Source organism: Coturnix japonica, chromosome 1, assembly GCF_054131305.1.
Source record: "Coturnix japonica strain WE chromosome 1, WE-NBRP24, whole genome shotgun sequence".
Classification (NCBI taxonomy): Eukaryota; Metazoa; Chordata; class Aves; order Galliformes; family Phasianidae; genus Coturnix; species Coturnix japonica.
Window position 1 is genome coordinate 65,805,521 of NC_140663.1, and position 15,310 is coordinate 65,820,830.

General features: G+C 40.6%; 1 non-coding gene across 1 annotated transcript; it reads right to left on the minus strand.

Moving 5' to 3' along the window:
- Positions 1-4,622: 4,622 nt before the first annotated feature.
- Positions 4,623-4,702, minus strand: LOC146762484 (small nucleolar RNA SNORD36). The gene has a single exon (XR_014942338.1). It is a non-coding gene; the product is annotated as a small nucleolar RNA SNORD36 (small nucleolar RNA).
- Positions 4,703-15,310: the final 10,608 nt, after the last annotated feature.

The following is a 15,310-nucleotide window of genomic DNA, read 5'->3' on the forward strand; positions in this document are numbered from 1 at the left end:
ATTTCTTCAATGGTGGCAAAAAGCATGTTGTGACATCAGAACAACTTCCCTGCAAAATTTTCCATCTCTGCTCAGAAAGTAGAAGAGCTTTGCAACAAGATGAATGCAGTAACTTTTGATAGGCAAAGCAGAACATTTTCCACTAGCTTTGTTTCAGAGTCAGCCAAATAATCTTCTCTTTGTTTCAAGCCAGCCCAATGTTGAAAACCAACATTAAAAAAAAAAATGCACTTTGAGCAGTCTTAGGAATGAAGAGAAACCGTTCAGCAGGAGCAATAAGGATCAGACTCTAAGAATGGTACATGCATAGTGCTTACTGACATAATTTCAGGACCTTATGTCACTGAACACAGACACTAAGCCCAATTAAAACTCGGCAAAGGAACCTGATGTACCAAAATACAGTATACAGACTAATTCACATATTCCTTGCATCTTAATGGCTGTAAAGAACAGAAATTACTTTCCCTCCTTTTGACCACTGAAAGAAGATGGTCTTTGAATATGAAGCAATGAGAAACAAATACAAGCACCAGTGTTGTATCATGAGCCATCTCTTGCCTTGGATGAAAACTGCTGAAAGTCAGCACAGCAGTGCAGAGAAGCTGGTTAAAAACCACAGTGGCCACTGATAAGGTGAAGGTTACATGTGTGGCAGGGATTATTACTTGAAAATAATCTCCATTCACTCATGGTCTTTCTGGAAACTACTTGCAGAGAAACATTCCTTGCAGAGCTCGTCTGCAGCACTGATATCTTATTATCTTACTGGAGTACCATCAACCTGGGACATTCAGGAAAAGTTCCTCAGCAGAGAAGGAGGAGTTTCAGGATCAACAGGAATGAAAGAAAAAAAGATTACTACTAATCCTGGAGTGGAAACAAATTCTAGATATGCTGTTTGGTACCTAACCCCCAATTAAAACAAGCGTTTAAGCTCTGTGTGCAACTCAGTGCTGTGAATCACACTTTTTTTTCTCATGACATCTCTCCTATTGGAACTGTCTCATCCACCTATACCCAACAGTTTCTTAATGGCTGCCAAGCCAACCCTCAGCTCCACAGACAGCATCTTAAGTGAAGAGAAATAACAGCAGCACCGCTCTTTTTAAAAATTGAACTGCCTAAATAGGCAAAAGTTGCCTGCAAATAAAACATGGGCCTTCTTGAATCATCCCTCAGAGTTTAATGAAATATGCATACAGTTCACCTTGCATATTCCTGCTGGGGCAGGCTTGCTGTGAAGATGTCAGCACCCAGTGTGTTATGGTTGCAACGGACAAATACTACACAATCTCGTACTCATGAAAATCCTTATATAGTCATTTAGGTGCTACTGCTAGGACAAGCATGGGAGCAACTGTACTTAGCCTGTGGAATCCTGCTAGCCTCCTTAAGTTAGCACAAAGGCAGTAAGGCTATTCCAGCACGTCAGCATTTGTAGAACTACGCTCTAACTTTCAATACTTTCTTTTCTGATGTGCCATCTCACAAAACACTGTTTCAGCATGAGGGATGTGCCCATAAATGTGTTAAAAAAAAATCCTATATTAAATTGTTGATTCTGGCTTCTTCAGAAGATGGGGAAGGAAGGACAGTGAATAACTGTGTTGGTTGGTCACCCACAGGTTTGAATCACAACAGGACATTCTGCTTTATTACTGTAATAACAGCAATATACTGAAAAACTTTTTGACCTGTGCATGAGAGTCATGGAATCATAGAATCCTTAGTGCTGGAAGGAACTTTTGTGTGTCATCTAGTCCAGCTCCCCAGCAATGAATGGGGAAATCCACAGCTAGATCAGGTTGCTCAGAGATCAGATTAGCCTGGCCTTAAAGTTATCCAGGGACAGGGATTCCACCACATTTCTGGGCAACCAGTTTTAGGTCCTCACCACCCTCAATGTAAAAGACATTTTACTAAAGTCCAACCTAAATCTCAAGTCTTTTAGCTTGAAACTGTTTCCCCTGCTAAAGAGTCTGCCACCTTCTTTCTCCCCTTTAGATACTGAAAGACCACTATTAGGTCACCTCAGAGCCTTCTCTTCTCCAGGCTAAATAGCCCCAACTCTCCCAGCCTGTCCTCGTAGGAAGGATGTGCCATCCCCTGGACTAATTTTGTGTCTCTCCTCGGGACACATTCCAACTGGTCTATATCTTTCCCATACTGAGGTTACCACATCTGGATGCTATACTCTTGGTGATGCCTCACCAGCTCAGAATAGAGGAGCAGGGTCGCCTCCCTTGACCTGCTGGCCACACTTCTTTTGATGCAGCTGAGGTTATGGTTGGTTTTCTGGGCTACAGGCGCTTACTGCTTGCTCATGTCCAGCTCACTACACACCACATTTGGAATACCCAAATGCTAACACATTCTGCTTCTACCTAGCTTTATGTTGGCTTTGTGACAATGCTTTGGCCATGCTGACCTGATTTATATTTTTCAGTCTCACGCACATTATTCAGTCCACCTCTCCTTATTTCTGACCCTTGGTTCCCCTGCAGGCTGCTTCGTAATTCAAGGCATAAAGATACGATGACAAAGCCCAGAGCTCACTTACTTCACAGTACACCGAGCCCAGTGAAAGCACCATGGAGATAAGAGTCTGACATCAACTTTTCACAGCTAGTCCAATAGCAGTAAATTTATGCAGGTGTTGTTTTTTCAACCCTTGAATTTCTATCAGTGGCCAAAATATTGAAACAGCAGAAGAAGATAGACTGGAAATGAAAGGAGTTAGCCAGTAACATGGCTTACCTAGATGTGTATCAGTTCTCTGAGCACAGAGTTGATTTGGATGCTAGCTGCTCACAGCTACTAAACACTGAAATCTTAGCTTTGATTCTAGCAAGGTCATTTAAAAACAAAATGTATTTTCACTGGCATAATTAATGACAGAGAATTTGTATGCTTTGCTGATGTTTCTTGCTTTATAGTCTCTCAACAGAACATTAGAAAACATATGTGGCAACTATGTGTAAACCTATCCAAACCACGCTGGTAGATTCAGATATATCAGTTGCCATGCTACATGCTTCTAAGAAGATATGCCTTGTCGACTGTTCATTTCTGTGTTATGCAGAAAATTGCAAACAGATCTAGTTGAGACAGAATGGTGTAGAAATAAAGCAGTATCAAGCTGCACACACTAGTCCTGCCTCACATCAGATTCATTCCTCTGACCTTTTACACTTGACCAAATCATAACCCCAAGGAACACTGCATGCCTGTCTGCCACTTTTTCTTAATTCTCTGCAGTAGAAATACAGTGATGAAAATCTTTACTTACTACATACATGCCATTAAGGCTATGTGGCTTTATTTATGTATTCCCTTGTTTCCCCAGTCTACTTCTAAGGAGCATTTGCCTGCAGCTCTTAGTAGGAACCATGAGACTGAGCACCAAGGTCCTGTGCTTCTCTACTTTTCCCCTTCCCAGTTTCTGGCTGAGTGATGCAGGCAGGGAGATGGTTGCTGAGCATCCCCACCTGAGAAGAGTGTCTGAGTTTCACTGTTTCTCTGAAACTAGAACCTTCAGAGCACACAACCAAGACCCTTGTCTCCAGTCATCCTAGAGGAGAGGGGCAGAGACAGAGCAGGGAAAGATTTCTCCTTATAAAATCTCAGTGTCTAACAGTAAGCGTTTTCAATTGGAAAACTGTTCTTGCAGAAGATTCCCAGCTAGCCCCATTTGAAATGGCAATTCTAAATACTGGAAGGAGTACCATCTTCATAGAAAGGATGTTTGATTCCTATTTCTCTATCTTTTAATTAACAGAAGGACCAGTGAAGAAATTTCAATAAAGAGTTACTCCATTTCTTCCTAAGTACTATTGATTATCCTGGAATAAACCTACAGAAATTTGAGAGCAGCGTCAGGATTATTGTGAGTCAAGATCATGGTAACTGAGGGCCAAGAGAGTCACAGAGTGCTGGCAAACACTATTCCATCTCAGGACAATACCTGTATATAGATTATATACAGTGAATATAATCTATATAAAATCAGAGGCATAGACTAATATTGCAATTCAGATAATTGTTTGAGGAAGAAAAAGTATAAATGATCATGACAAGTATTTCTTTCTCTGCTGTTGTGAAGTGATTGCTATTAACTGCAAATGCTGAACCAGACCAGAGAACTCCATAAGGATTTCCAAGCACTATGCACTGCCAAAACATCTCATTGATTTCTTAGGAAACATATTGATGTCTCAACAGGGAGTTAAAAAAAGGGGGGAGGGAGGCTTTTTTCTCCCTGTGTTATGTTCAGTTAGATTGAGCACTGAAATTTTGCTGGGACTGTCTACAAGTCTATTTTTGAAGGGACTAGTTGGAAATTATTGTTTCATGTTTCAGAAACGTATTTCACCTAAACTTGTTGACTTAAGGATTGCTTTACTTTGTCCAGATACATAGACAGTTACTAAAACCAAATAACTGTTATTTTTACACATCCATAGGTGTACGTGTGCATATTTGCCTACACATATTTGGTGGCATGTCTGTGCTTACCTGCAGAATTATTCAATGGTCATAAAAATGCGTATCCTTGTAAGTAGAAATATGTACCCCTGTAAATTTATGTGAGAAAATGTATTGGAATAATTTAGGAAGTTTGTGCATGGTGTTAAAAAGTTCATTGTTCTCTCTTCATTGATCAATTTTCTGTTTAACAGTTTCAGACATCAAAAAGCAAATTATGAGCAAAAACAGTGAAGGTTGGAAGGTTTATTTTAAGACAGGAGGTCAAAACCAGGCTGCAGAGTAAGGCGACCTCACATTTGCTGTTGAGTGCAAAGTTTAAAATACTTGTTTCAAAAGAAATAGGTCTTGGTGGCTTAAATATAATTCCATAATTTACTCACAGAAAAATATCTCATTGGGCTTTAAATTCAGACTTTTGTGAATGAATAGTCACATTTCGGTGATGGAGGCATACTCAGCAATACCTGTATTAACACTGGTATTTTCTCCAGACTCACATCAATAAGAAAAGATATTTTCCTATGAATTATGCTGCTTTGGAACAAGTCAGTCTTAGTAGGGTACCCCTTTTGTACAATAAACAAACAAGTTGAGTGGCTTTCCCAAAGACACAAAGCAAGTCAGTAGCACAGCAAATCCAAGCTGAAGTTATCCTTGTTATTCTCTGATGCTCTAAATAAACTCTTATCCTTATGCTGCAATGTGCTCTCACACTCTGTCACACAGAGCACATTCTTTCAGCTGCCTCTTGGTATTCTCCGATGCAGCATTCAGCTAAGGGATGCCTACCTAGTACCTGCCTGCACTTACACTAACAACAGCCAGAAGAAATTCATTTGAAATGAGCAGAGCAGTCTAAGTGCAGAACATAGGGAAAGCAAGATCAGGTCAAGACGTTCTTTGAAGGATAAAGGCAACAATATATTCTGAAACTTAGCTCCCATTTCACAACAGTCAGTTGGGAAGAAAGTGAAGCCTCCAAGACTATGCAATTCACAGAGCTTTGGAGACATAAGAGTGTGTGAGAAATACCAAATACACATTCATAATTAATACACATTTGTAATTTAATTTATGTTTATTTTGGTCCCGTGCACAATGAGAAGGTCATCATATGACTCAGATCAGCCCAAGAGCTGTGCTGGTATAGTTAATACTATGCATCCTGGGAAGATATAAGATTGTCAAATGATCATGATACAGCCATATATAATTCAATTCTATTCCTGAAATAATTTTCTTGACCAAGTTTGAGAAGGGAGGGAACATTATTTTGTACTAGTGGCAAAGCACAGATATAGATTTCTAAGCAACACCTCCTTAATGTTTTGTCATCAATTAGATGAAACAAGCTGTAGGAAGAGGATAAAAAAATTGATAACAGTTTTTTGTGTCATTTAAGTTCAAAGCAAAAGCTCTGTGTTTTCTCCACAGAAACAGAATAGGACTCTTGGATGTCAGGGAAGGAATGGGCTAAGACATCAACATCAGAAAGGTGACCCAGGGAGGACATCAAGGAAATCTGAACCAGATGCATTGCTTTGAACATAGGCCCATAGAAGATCCAGTCAAAACGTTTCAGCTGTTATTATACATGTGTAGAGGAAACATTTAAAAAAAATAAAAAAAAATTTAAAAATGCCTAAACTATTTCAAGGTATCTCTTATAAATACATTAATATTCAACTGGAACAATAACTTTGTATATTTTTATCAATAGGCCAGAAAGTACATTGCTACACTGTATCATAATACACAGACTGTATTTTTGCTAACAAATATTATATGAGAGACACAAAGGAGTAAGAGACTACAGTTTACAACAAGCATTTCTCTCTCATAATGAATCAGAAACTCCCCAGCTTAGGAGCTCTTAAGAACTGAAAGCTAGGACTCATCTTGACATGTTTATGGACAGCTGTCATCTCCAAAATTCTCTAACTATCTATATGGAAAGCTTCTGCATATTTGGAGATATTTCCCACTTCAGTGCCATGCCCTAATCCAGGCACATCCAGTGTGCAGTCTGCAGGTCACATGCAGCCCTGAATGACTTGCAATGAAGCCCACACTTTCTCCACTATTTAAAGGCAGCATCTTTCCTGGGAAGAGGCTCCCTGGCACGTGCCTGTCACTCAGCAGCAACCGAACTGTCAGGGTGCTATCAACACCAAATCAACACTGTATCAACACCTGAAACCAGGGCATGGGAAAAGCAGGGCTGTGTGGTGCTAACTAAAGTTAGTGCAGGTAACTGTGTGCATTTTGATACACTGTGTAAACACAGGGCTCTGAACAGTGAAGAATATGCAGCTGTGCTTTCTGTTTTGCTGAAGGAATTTGAAAATAGAACCATAAAATTCTTAGAACTGGAAGAGATCTTTAAAGGTCGCCTAGTCCGACTCCTCTGCAATGAATGGGGACATCCACAGCTAGATCAGGTTGCTCAGAGATCCCTCTAGCCTGACCTTGAATGTCTTCAGGGATGGGGTATTGGCACCACCTCTCTGTGCAACCTGTTCCAGTGCCTCACCACTCTCACTGTAAGAGGTTTTGTCTTACATCCAACCTAAATCTCCCTTCTTTTAGTTTGAAACCACTTCCCCTTCTCCTATCACCATGGACTCTGTTGAAGAGCCTGTTCCCTTCGATCTTGTAGCTCCATTTCATATACTGAAGGGCTGCTACAGGGTCTTACCAGAGCCTTCTCTACTCCAGGCTGAACAGCTCCAGCTCTCTCTGCCTGTCCTTGTAGAAGAGGTATTCCATCCCTTGGATCATTTTGCAGCCCTCCTCTGTGCACACTCCAACCAGTCCACATGTCTCCTATACTGATACATAGTTTTTGCAGTGGATGAAATCAAAGGGTGCCTCACAGCTACACATGCTGAAAACCACAGAAGGAAATAGGAAGTGTTAGTATCAGTGGATTTCCTACTGAGAGGTAACAAGAAGCCCATCTACCTGCGTGATAGTAGTTGAAGGTAATTTGCTGCTTGCCAGGAGCCATGGTCCAAGATGCTGCAGAGAGACTACTACAAGTGGTAAAAAGCACAGATATTTTTCATATGAGCACCAAAGATACAGTACAGAATAACCTGGGCAAGATCAAACAGGATCTCAGGGTTATGGGGGCAAAAGTGAAAGGGGCCCAAGCCACCTTCTGCTCTATCTTGCCAGTCAGAGACAGCGGGTTGGGCAGAAATCAACACACCATGCAGATTAACACTTGGTTTCATGGCTATAATCAAACAGCTTTTGTTCTTATGGCTGTGGACGGTACTTTAATGAATACAGGTTACTGGAGAGATGTGGGATCCACCCATCTAGGAAGGAGAATCTGCCAGCAAGTTGATTGACTTAGTGAGCTGTGCCTTAAGTGTGGAGCCCAAAACCATAGCACTTACATGTTCACCATCATGTTCTTTACTCATAAAGATTGTTTCGTCCTGTGGCATTTTTTCCCCATACAGGTTTTAAAGCAACATACAAAATCTGATAGTTGCTCAAAATTGATGTGGTTGGTCTCCATAAGCAGAAATTGAGCAATGCTGATTCTAGCTTACTCCTAGCCATAAATGAGCTGATCCAAAATACTTAATATTTTATGAAGTAATTTTTCAAGAGAAATAGAAATCCCCAACTCTCATGTTACTTTTTTCTCCCTCCACATAGAGGAAAAAGTCATGGAATAGGAAGATGAACAGTAGAACACAATATCATGATAAAACTTTGTAGTGGAAATGCTAAGTCACAGCTTGAAACAGTGATTTGAGCACCTGGTAGGAATGCAGGGCCAACCCAGAGGAGCTCAGTTGCAAGCAATGCAACTGAGGGGTGGAGCCAGGATCTACTTCTTCCCAGACCCCATTTAGGGATTGGCAGAGGAGGTAAGGATATTCTGCTGGAGATCTCTGCCTACCCAAGGCTTTCTTAAGATAAGATTTTCTTCCTGCATTTCTCCCTTCACAGCTGCTGCATTTTGGCTTGTAGTCATCTACTGCACCCAAAGACTGCTATTATTGCTGCCCTTTCCCTCATATTATAGCATTACAACCTTTTTCCTAAAAAATTACTTTCCCATGTTTCTAACTGCTTTGTATTAGCCATTTATTTTTCCTCCTTTTTTCCTTGTAAGTCGTACTTTCTTGTACCACAATAGGAAAAGCTAAAGTACATACATATATTTAAAAATATATAAAGAAACCTTTTCTTACATTCTTACATAGTCACAAAGTTTAAAACTTTTGAAGGAAAGCATTAGATGCCATTTTAATCAGTTTTATCAACATAGAGGATAAATATTGACCAAGAAATTTACGGTGTGTGTTACAAACTTTGAAAAGTATTTGCAAAGCAGTAGCACCAACTACCAGGTGAATAAATTCTATTCAAGGCTCTGGCAACACAAAGGATAAGCCAGTAGGCATGTACTGTTATACATTCTCCTCAAATGGGCACTCGGCTCAAGCCTCCACACTGCTCCAATTCAGAAACCCAGCAAAAAAATCCCTGTAATATGAATGAAACTCCTTAGCTGCAGTAAGAAAGGCTTATTTCCATTTTCTAGTTTTCACAAAAGATCATCAGGCCTTAGAATCATATAATGGTTTGGGTTGGAATGGACCTTTAAGATCATCTAGTTCCAACTCTCCTATTGTAGGCAGAGACAACTCTGACTAGACCAGGTTGCTCAAATCCCCATCCAGTCTCTTCCAGTTTAAAGCCACTTCCCTTCATCCTGCCACAACACGGCCTTCTAAAAAGTCCCTTCCCAGTTTTCCTGTAGGTCTCCTTCAGATACTGCTGTAAGGCTCTCTTCAAAGAACCTACTTCATAGAGCCTTCTATATTACAAGCTAAAATACCCGAGCTCTCTCAGCCTGTCCTCAGGGAGGTATTCAAGCCCTTTACCCATTGATATTAGAGCACTGTAGGAAATCTTAGGAGAGGATCAGTTGTGATTTATAGCTTCTGATTTTTATGAAAGCCAAAATAGAAACATGTGTCATGACTAAGAAAGCATGACTAAGAAAGCAAAAAGTAGAGACACACAGGAAGGGGGAACTATCTTCATTCAGAATCTTCCCCAAAAAGTCCCCAAGCTCTCCATGGAGTCCCAAGGCAAGAAAGACACAAAGGTGATAGAGGCAGTTGAGAGGAGAGCCACAAAGAAAAGGGCTGAAGAACCTCTCCTATGAAGAAAGATTGAGGGATGTGAACCTGTTAAGCCTGAAATCATTATGGCCTTCCACTACTTCAAGGGAACTTATAAACAGGAGGGAGGCTGACTTTCTACATGGCTAGATAGTGACGGTGTCATTTGAAATGTGGGAAGAAAAACTCTGTAACTCCAAAGTAGTGTTAGAAATTGGCATTCTTTTATTCCTCAAATACAAGCTTTCAGATTTCACATTTTACGTTTAAACAGTTAAGATATAGTAACACAATAGAAATTGCAGCAATGACAGCAGAGTAGCAAGGTTCTAGACTGCAGCAAGTGAGAATTTGCTCAAATATAACAGCTATGGGCATGGAAATAAAGGAAAAAAGCTGCTTACCTTCAGAAGCCCTCAGGTATATAGGGATCTTCAGTAAGATACCCTTGTCTCCAATGCCAGCCTTTAAATGAGGTCTGGGAAGGGATAGATCCCCAGTACCTCTCTATTAAACTGATGAATGTGAACTTGCCTCCAAGTACATTCTTCAGGATCAATATATGTTGCACAAAAGCGTTGGCACTTCTGCATAACAGATGGGGATCTGGGCAACCTGATCTAGTGTGTTCATTTAAGGACCAGCCTCTGAGGAGAGGATGCTTCCTGGATGAAGGCTGAAGAAGATTGTTCTGTAGTCAGAGACCTTATAACCAGTTGGGTGTGTTAGTTTTACCTGATCTATATTTATTGACATTCCTAATGACACTGCGCCTGGTGTCACAAAGAATGTATCAGAAGAAATTTCCCTGGTTCCAGGGACCAACGCCTACACTAAAAAGTGTAAATATTTGCTTTCTGACTAGTTGAGGACTGAAGGTGGAATGCAGTGTTTTAATGGCCTATACACTGTTTCCTTTTCTCAATTCCAGGGAAGACAATATACTTCCCCTCAGACTGTCTAAGGGTGTACATAGATACATACATACAGGTAAATAACATGACTGCCAGTATGATTGCCTTTGCCACTTCTTCAGCCCTTAATAGTCTTTAACCTTCTAGTCTTCTAAGTACAGATATTCACATACATGCAGGGCCACACAAACACTATTCATCTGGTCCACAAATAAAATAGTGCTACCAAGTGTTCACTTCCCCCAGGCCCTCTAGAGGGGAATGAAGGTAGGCTATTTGTTAGAAGAATGAAGCCCTACAGCAAGACTGCATTTCCCATTACAAATGACATATTCAGACTACGCTGTGGAAAAGGACAAAAGCAAGTCCCCTTTCTTCTGTAGATAGCTGTGCCACGCGATTGTATTTTGCGACTAAATTTATTCATGCACAGTTTGAGGCCTGACCTGAAAATCTGTTTTCAGGCAGCCTTCTGTTCAGAGCAGAAAGGCCAGAGCAACAGTGAGCTGCAAGTAGGGGCACACATCGTGCTTGAAAACCACTGACCTCTGGTGGAAAAAGGAGGAAACAAGAAGACCTTCTTTCCATGCCACTTTCAGCCACACTCTACAAAACTGTGACAATCTTTTGTCTCTAGATTTTAAATGCAGAAAGGCTCTCCAGAAATCGCAAATTGAAGATTAGTTGAAAAATTATTGCAGAAAATGAGAAAATAAAGGCAGGATAAGAAAAATCTTGATAAAAGAGCAGAGATAAAAATCATAGGTGAAATTGAATCTTAGTTTACTGATTTATTTATTTATTTATTTTGGACCACTTTATCCTGATGATAGTCATGAAACCATCAAATTATTCAATATTGGGAAAAAAAAACAAAGCCCACAGATTTTAGGAATTATTAGGAAAAAATAAATAAAAATGTGAAACTAAACATGAAACTGTCACTGAAGACATCACTGAAGCACTCTAGTGAAGCCCCAATGAGTGGCCTTTGGATACTATATATGCAGTTTCTCTCTCTCATCCACCACCAGTCAAAGTACCTAACAGGACAAGAAACAGCAGTTTCTATAGATCAACAAAATGGCATAACTTCAAATGTGCAAAATAAAGAAAAACAACTTTAAAAAACCTTACAGATTCTCAGTGTAAAGGTTATAAAGGAACAGTGTTTCCTTGAGCATGAGGATGTAAGAGAAATCACTAACAGCAACTAAGTCAAATGAGACAAGAAAAACTGAGGAAACAATTCTTCAGGCCTTTGAACTTGCAGATCCAAAAGACTATTGATGATACAAATTTATCTTAAGATTTAGCAAGTAATTAGTCAGATTAGTAGAGAACTGAACTACTACATGTCTTACTAAGGAAGGCTTCAAGGTACAGAATACTAGAAGGTGGGGAAAAGTCCTCAAAGTATCACTCTAATTGTTCTGATCCAACATATCATTCTAGATATCTACTAGTTAAAGTGAAAATAACTAAATATATAGATCACTGTCTGACCCAACACAAAATTCTTATGTTCACATATTCAGCCATGGTGTACAGGATATGCTGCTAGATCAGAATGGAAGTTCAGAGTGGGATCGACCGTTTGTTGCTTACCTGCATGATATTTAACACCAAAATAACCTAGATTGTGTCCTCTCTATTCTTCATGAGAATTTTCATATGCAACTTGCATTGAAATCAATGGAAGCTCCCTGCTACCTAGGCATGACATGACTTATTCCAAGGAATGAAAAGCAAAAACAAACAGCAACACATCTTTTATGCTTGTCCTGCGGTCGCCTCCTTCTCACACACATTTGTAGAATCATAGTATCATTTCACTTGGAAGGGACACTTAAATGACATCTAGCTCAACTTCACTGCTACGAACAAGGACATCTAGAGATAGATCAGCTTGCTCAGAGCATGGCCCAGCCCGACCTTGAATCTGTCCAAGGACAAGGAATCCATCACATATTTGAGCAACCTGTTTCAGTACTTCACCACCCTGGCAAGTAATGTTACTGTAGATTCAAGTGATAGCCAAAAAGTCACATGTTGACTGGGAAAAATAAATAAATAAATAAAAATGATTACACTAAAAATTAAAAGGTACTTCAGGACAGGGTCACCACTCTTGACTTGCTGGCCACGCTTCTTTAGATGCAGCCCAGCATATGGTTGGCGTTCTGGTCTACAAGGCCTCATTGCTGGCTCATGTCCAGCTTCTCATTCACCAGTACCCCCAGGTCTTTTTCTTCAGGGCTGCATTCAATCCTTTCAACTACCAGCTTGTATTGGTAATTGGGATTGCCTCAACCACATGCAAGATCCAGCATTTGGGTTTGTTGAACCTCATGAGGCTCACCTGGGCCCACTGTATCTAGGACCCTCAGGATGGCATCCTGTCCCTCTGGTGTGTCAAATGCATCCCACAGCTTGGTGTCATCAGCAAAACTGCTGAGGGTGTGCTCAACCCCATGTCAGTGTCACTGATGAAAATATTAAAGAGTATAACCCACAGCACTGACCGCTGGGTGACAATACTCATCATCGATCTCCATCCAGACATCAAGCCATTGACTACCACTCTCTGGACTCAATCCAGCACCCAGTCCTTCATCCACTGAACAGTCCACCCATGAAATCCATATCTTTCCAATTTGGAGAGAAGGACACTGTGGGGTACTGAGTCAAAGGCCTTACCGAAATCCAAACTGATGACATCAGTGGCTCTTCCCCCATCCACAGATGCAGCAACAGAATCATAGGAAGCCACAAGCAGGATATGCCAATGGTGAAGCCATGCGGGCTGTCCCACATCACCTCCCTGCCTTCCGTGAGCATTAACATAGCTCTTTGAGGAGGATCTGTTCCATGATCTTCCCTGGCAGAGATGACTGACAGGTTGGTGGTTCTCCAGGTCATCTTTTTAACCCCTTTTAAAAATAGATATGATTAGGGAGTTCCTCCTTCCCGCTTAGGGGATTATCTAAAATGTATGCCTGTGTGTACGTGAGTATGTTGAATAAAACCCATAACCCTTTGCACTGCTCTGAGTGCACAGTTCACTTGCATTTGCTCCTGAGACATCCTGTCTCTCATATCCAAACACACCCTGAAACAAAAGCATTTCACTGGCAACCATAGAATTGCAGATATTCAGGTTCCTCAGGTGGATACAAACCTGATCTTCACTTACAGTGGAAGGGACATTGCTTCTCGATCCCCTCCTACCAAACCAAACACGAGTGCTGTGAGGCAAGCTGTTATCAGAGAAAACCAAGGCAAAAAAGTTAGGTACCTCAGCCTTCTACTTGTCCGTTGCTACCACCATACCTGATTCACTTGGTAGGAAGGTACACCCTCCTGGACTTTTCTGATTGAGGTACCTGTAGAAGCCTTGGCTTCCTTGACTCCAGCCCTAAACAGCCTAGCAGCTTCCCTTCCCTTCCCTTCCCATGGCACCTGTCCCACTTTCAACTGCCTGTACGTTTTCCTCATGTTCTTCAGTTGACTAACAAGTAAGTCCAGCCATGCTGGTCTCGTCTTCCTTTCCTGACTTGCTACACTGTAGATGGAGAGCTCTTGTACCCTGACGAAAGCCACCTTCTTAAAGACCTGCGAGCTCTGCTCCACACCCTTGCCCATGAGGACAGTCTCCCAGGAGGTTTTATTGACTACCTCCCTGAAGAGCAGGAATTTAGCTTTCCTAAAGTTTAGCTTCCTAATTTTACTCTTTGCTTGTCTCATCTCCCTCCAGAGCATGAAGTCACCCACAGCATGGTCATTACAGCCCAGGCTGTACCATATTTCTGTGCTCTATGTGGTGATTGTGAAACAGTTGAAAAACACAAAAGTTTTCACAGCAATGTGCAATTAAAATACACAAGCCACACATTAAATGAGCACTAACAAAGAAAAAAGCATGTAGTCAAGTATAATACAAGAATCAAATTATTAATAATATGCACTTTCAGACTGTTCAGCTTTTGTACTGAACTGTCAGATTTATTTTAAAGTGAATGAACTTATGTTATCAGAAGAAAAATAACCTACACATAAAGGCCAAATAAAATAAGGCAGGAAATAATTTTTTGTCTCAAGGTCCTATTTCCTCCTAAAAAACAACATTAGCAGCAGTAGGCTTTTGTGGATGAGGAAAAGGTGGAAGCTGTTAAATTAAAGAAACACTTTGTCCAAGAGTTTCAGAGTAGTATGACAGCAACGCAAACACTGAAATTCTGATCCTTCGCTCCAGTAAAATCATTATTTAAGAAACTTCCGTGCTTTCCCTGCCCTTGACCCTCTTACTCTTTTCAGACTGTCTATTCTTTTTCCTACTCTGTTTTCATCATTTACTCAGATCCAATCTTCTCCTCAGATTTCTACTCCATCATTAGGGCTTCTACCTTTCACACCTTCATTATTTGCCCAGTTTGTCCCTGCTCCTTCTCTACTACAAAGGCAAACAGTAGAAAGCTTTGAGGTGAAAATACAAGTGTGGTTTTTTTTGGCACTCATTTCATCCCTGTTCTCAATCTGGTTTTAAAAACCAGTTTCCATACAAACCTTAACTTTTTCCAGCTAATGTGATTAGCCTACTCTCCCACTCCCACTCATCAAAATATTTTAATGCTCACCAACTAAGCAAATAATAATGTAAATTTGCTTCCATTATCTATTAAAAACAAGAATCGTGTATCAGCTACAGTTTCCTGTAATTAAAAAGACAACAGTGCTGATAAAAGACAG